The sequence below is a fragment of the Hydractinia symbiolongicarpus genome, chromosome 7 (assembly GCF_029227915.1).
Source record: "Hydractinia symbiolongicarpus strain clone_291-10 chromosome 7, HSymV2.1, whole genome shotgun sequence".
NCBI lineage: Eukaryota > Metazoa > Cnidaria > Hydrozoa > Anthoathecata > Hydractiniidae > Hydractinia > Hydractinia symbiolongicarpus.
In genome coordinates this window covers 19,201,512-19,207,511 of record NC_079881.1, presented here as the reverse complement: position 1 = coordinate 19,207,511, position 6,000 = coordinate 19,201,512, and positions in this window count along the sequence as shown.

Sequence of the window (6,000 nt, the reverse complement as noted above, 5' to 3'; positions counted from 1 at the left end):
ATAAATGCACCTAGAATACTAATTCTTATACAAAATTCATTTAAATACAAAATCCTAATCTCCATTATTATACTAACCTATAATTTTACACTAGGGCAGTGTCCACACTGGTGCGACCGCTGCGTGCATCAATTTTTTAGTTCAAATAAATAAGTTTTCTTGCGAATGGTCATATATATCATCACTTTTGTTGAAGGCCAATTTATATGTATATATATTACAGATATTTATTATTGACTGCCTTTCAACCTATTTGTATACCTGAATCAGTTGAATATGCTGCTGGTTCCATACTTTCTATGCAAGAACTTATCTTATTTTCTGCAAAGCTTGCATATGCGCAGCACTTGGAAAAGTGGTACGCTACGATAGGTGACCAATTTGCAATACCGCGAAATTCATTTTTTCATCGTTCAGTACGGCTAGGGCAGGTTTACTTTTCATTGGAAAATTTTTGGCCATGAAAAAACAGAATATAATGCGCGGGAAGAGGCCACATTGCGTAGTTACTTTTCAGCATTGGAAATTGACGAAGCATGGTATAACAAAACCAAACGTACTTTTTGTTTTTAAAGTAAATATTTACAATGTGAAAATAAAGAAAAGTCACATACCTATCAAAATAATAACAAAAAATAGAGAGCAAAAAAGTGTTTGATCTTTATGTGTTAGACCAGCTATCAACATGATATAAAAAGAGTTTTCATATAAAAGCTGTAATAGAAAATTAACGAGAAACGAAGTGTTGGATCATGATTTCTCAAATCAGCTCAATTTCTACAACTGACAAATTGGTACATATATAGCATGAAATAAGCAGTTTTCACAGTCCTACGGTAATAATAACACAAGTAGTACAAAAAAAAAGCCATAGTGGAATCATCTTCGAATAGTTTATGCATGGTCATTTTGCTAACTTTTTGACCTTTGGTGATAACAAAAGCAACATCTGTGAGATTCAACAAATCGGATCGCAGTTTCACCTCATCCGCAATTTCTTCGCCGAAATATTCTTCAAGGACTTCTCTGTAAGCAGTTACGGTTAAAACAACATATTCGTTACGCATATCCAAAACAACACATATTTGGCAGCAGTTCGGTTGCTGCTTTAAATGAGTGACTGAGAAATCTCGACCACAGTAAACATTGGTGCAGGTTGCCAAACCAGTTCCTGGACGAATATCTACTTTTCCCTTACATATTTTGCATTGTAAGAAGGTTTTCACGACAATACTCTCAATAACGGGACAACATACGATCATTTCCTTAGGCGGTGTTGCTGTAGAATCTTTTTGCGCTACAGACTCATCAAATTGTACATCCAACGCTTCTGTTAAAAAGCAAATGATTGTCGAATAATTTGGTTGTAAGAACCAGCTCTTCATTGAAGGTCTTGGTTGACGCATTTGCTATTTGAATCAATTGGAATTCCTTAACAATTTCCAATAAATCAGCCCTAATAGTGATCTTCAATGCTCTCGTACCATCACTAAAGATGCCCTATCTCATTCTATCCTGGCGATTTTTACCCTGCTTCGTGTACACTTGACATGTTTCTTCTGAAGTGAATTTTATTTGACCAACAACTGATGTCACTAAACCATCATCATCTATATCAGCTAAACGCACTGCATCAGCATCGTTCAAATCAAAGCCAATGGCATCTGATGCTGGTGAGATGACCGAGTATGCATTGAAGAAGAAAAGATCTTTGCTAGGTACAAGTTTCGCAAGTAATATTGGAGTTTTGTCATGAAAAGCATCCAATATTTTCTGTCTAATGATTTTGATATTTTTGTGGTTGCTAACCAAAATTTTCTTGAAGTCCGTAGGACCACTTTTGATGAAAATGAAAAAGTAATCACGGGTTTTCTGTTGGTTTTGTTTGATGGGTGAAAACGATGCGACAAAGCCAGTTATGTCTAAAAAAGAGGAGCATTATACAGGATTAGTTTGCTTGTACAGAATCAGGGATTTTTTATTCACAGAATACAGAGAATCGTCAACTTCATCTGTGTGTAAAATTTTTCTCAATATGTACCTTGAGATTATTGCAGTATTGTTTCAAGATTTTTTCAGATACAATTTTGTTTTTTATAAGCAACTCGTTTATGGGCAACTGAACTTGATTTCAAAAAGTATTAAGCAACTTCAGTTCTTGACAATTCCAAACATAAGCAACTGTCTAAATTAGTATTGCACATGAATAATTCAAAGCCCAAGAGAAACGCACTATTTTCGTCTTCGTGGGCCGAAATTGTGCCTTTTCCTTGTATTTCCCTTTAAAAAACTACCAGTAAATTAAGCCTGATTGCAATTTTTCTTTTCTTTATTATAACACCGAAAAGTTTATCAAGAAAAATAAGCAACCATTAAGCAACTTGAGATACAAAAATTGGTCAAAAAGTAAGCAACTTGAGTTCTTATCAAAATCCTAAGTTGCTTATAAAAAAAATCACGCATCATAGAATCAATTTTTAGCAGTTGGAAACATATCCGCTAAAATTTCTCTACAATAAAGTAAATCATTATGCTAAGCAAATATGTATCAGACTTATTCACTTACCAATAGCAGTTGATGGTGCTGAGGGTGAATAAGGGAAAGATACATTGGTGAAAAGTCTTTTGCTTGGAGTTAATGGACTATCTGAAATTGAAGATGTCGATGCTCGTTTCTTGGGTGAACTTTGTTCTAAAGGCAAGTAACAAATTTCATGAAGAGGGAAAGGTAGTATTTATATGCTAGCTGTTGAATAGATAAATCATTGAAAGTTTTGTCTACCTGTTTTGGTTGTGTTAGAATGAAAAAATTCACAACTCATCAAAATATTTGTACAATGCAAAGGTTTTCTAACAGTTTGATAGATATGAATAAATGAAAAAAGTTACCTGTGTCAGGTACATTTATAGGTGGTGAACCATTGGGAGTATCATCCACTCGTTTTAGTTGTGCTAATAATAAAAAAAGCAAACCTTATTACTTTTCATACGTAGTCTAGTGAAGATGAAGTTAATTGAAGAAAAAATCAACTTACCTTTTTTAACTACTTTTCTCATCTTTTTGACATCAGACACTAAAAATGAATTATATAGCTATATCATGCAGTCTATGCTCTTCTGAAATACGGTATTGAAAATTTGCACTGTTGCTTATGGATGTAAGACGTTCATAACTCATTGGTTCAACTATAAGATCTTGCAATTTTTGGACTCTCGACAATGCAACATAGTCAATCCTGGTGATTTTTCACTGCTGCCAAGGTCAATCCACACCTTTGGTAGAGTAAGACCTTGTCATTTGTGAATTGTAATGGCCCAAGATAATTTTAAAGGAAATTGTGTCCTTTCAAAGTTTGACCCATATGATTCAGAAGTGCTTGAGCAGGGTGCAATTGACACAACATTGTCGTTATTAAAACATGGACCAGAATAAGTGTCAAATTAAACAAGAATTGCTACTGGAAAGAGTTCGTAAGCAGATGCATACACGATGTTATGAATGGTTCCTAAAGAACGATTGCACAAACCCACTTCTGTCCAAAGATTCCTTGTGAGCATCACTCTGGCACCTACAGCTAAATAAATACATGGTGACAGACCACCCATATCATCAGCAGAAAATTTAGCAGCAGAAGCTTTGCTATGGATTGCTTTTATTTTGGCAATTGGTTTTTGAAGAGATTTTAATGACGTAAAATTATTCTCTGCAACTTCTCTGTTACCATAAGATAATCTCAAGGCTTCAGAGAAAGAATCAATATTATTACAAATTCTAGGAGTGCGAGTTAGTAAAGTGTTCCAATCGTGAAGTGTTGGTTTGCCATCTCTGATATTGGAGAGCAAATTTTTGAATTCAACACAGTGCTGATTGTTTCCAGAAACTCGTTGATTGATAGTTAGCTCTATCACTGTTTGAAACATGTTGTATAAAAAAAATCCTTCTGAGTCATGTTCTGTAGAAGGTTTATGATGGTAAAGAACCTTACCATTGACAGGAGGTAGCTGACCCAAGTCACCAACTAAAATAATGTTTATGCCACCAAATGCTTTCTCAGTTATACCTGTGGCTTGCTTACACCTTCTATTGACCCAAGATAAATCTCTTTGACTGATAACAGAATGCTCATCTATGATCAGATACTTTTTATTACAAAATGTATTTTGTATCTGTGATAAGCTGGCACCTTAAAGATCATGGTTACGCTTCCCTCTCACAGGCAACTTAAGTAAATAGTGTAGTGTTTTACCGCTTACATTGTAAGCAGCAATACCGAACAAAGCTGAAATGTAACAGCTTGCATTTAGAGCATAGCGCAATCTGTCAATCAAGAAACTCTTACCACTACCTGCTTTACCAATGACCAAAAGTAAAAGCTGCTCACAAGTATCAGATTCAGAATGATGAATAACCAAGTCAAATGCTTTACGCTGCTGTAAATTCAACTTCTCAATATTTTCTGATTCATCAGAAGGAACTGATAAAACATCATCGTTGAGATGAATGCTGCTCTGGGCACTGATCCAGGCTGGCATATTGCTGATTTCCTGTTCAGTAAATTGACTTCTCTGTTGATTCCAGTATTGCACATCTTCCAGTCTGTCATTTTCATCCGAGTCATTGGGATTGTTGATGAGAAGCTCAGAGAGAAACATCCATTCCTCCTTCTCATCCTGATTGGACAAATTTGTATTATTTTCATCATCAGAAGCGTCACTTTCTTTTTCATATATTGTTGAGCTCTGTAAATTTTCTAATTCAAGCTATGGTACGAGACCATGGTTTATACTTGATCAGATTAAACTTACAATAACTACCATAGTTAACACCCTTTCGGTATGAAGAGTAAGTTGGAATAGTTCTCACAATGACCATTTTCCGCCGTTTTTTTATTTGACCATCTTTCAAAAAATAATGAGAATGGAAATTGATAAAATTAGAGTTGATCACTTTTACATCAGAGGTAAAATCATGCCGGTTAGCATATATATCTGATAAGGACCACCGAGTTATCAGCTCTCCATCTACTGATTCAACCTTCCTCGATCCATCAAGAGAAATTGTAATTACTTCAAATGATGAACTATGCAACTTGAGCTTCAATATTTGGTGGCACACTTCTTGGATATTCATGTCACGCAAGTCAACGGCTCGCATCATAAGTTTTTTGACAACTTTCACAGGATCAAACTCACTATTTGATACACTATTAGCAACATGAGTGAATGCATCTTTTGCAACTACAGAAAGCTTTTCAGGTTTTGAGGCATATTTGGTGAGGTATTCTAAACAAGAATGATAATCAATCACAACACTTACATCACAATTAGCTCTCCAACCCTGAAGCTGTACACGTTGGTGCCTGTTCAACCTGGGATCATTTCTGGCAGTTTCTATTTCTGCTCTCAATTTTAGAGATCCATCTCTGGTGTTGACTTTCTTAAATTTCAAAGAAGTTTTTGAACGCATTTCGAATGGGTACTTGAATCTGAACACCAGTTCACTTCCATTATCTTTCAAACAATACAAGGTACTACACACATGTTTTTGGACAGAATTGAGCAGATCTACATAATCAGTATGTAAAAGTTCAGGATTTTGTAATTCACTGAACAGTCTTTTACATGGATGCTTAACTGGTTTGCTCCACACACAATCACCTTCAGGATTAATAGTAGTAAGTAGTGTATCAATGTAATTGCAAACTATTTGTTCAGCATATTTACCAACTTCAATATCATACTCAAGAAGAGCCAATTCATCCTCTGATATGCTACGTTTGTCAACTTTGACACTACATCCAGTTGCTAAAAATCCTTTCAATGCGATATCTGTAAGTTCAACTAATCCTGGGTCATTTTTCAGTTTAGCGAGTCCATGACAGTGCACAGAGCCACGTAATACAGTGAATTCGTAGCGGAACCAATGCCATGATGCTCCTAAATAATCATATAACCAAGACTTCACAAACGCTTCAGTTCTCTCAGTAAAAAACCAATCTA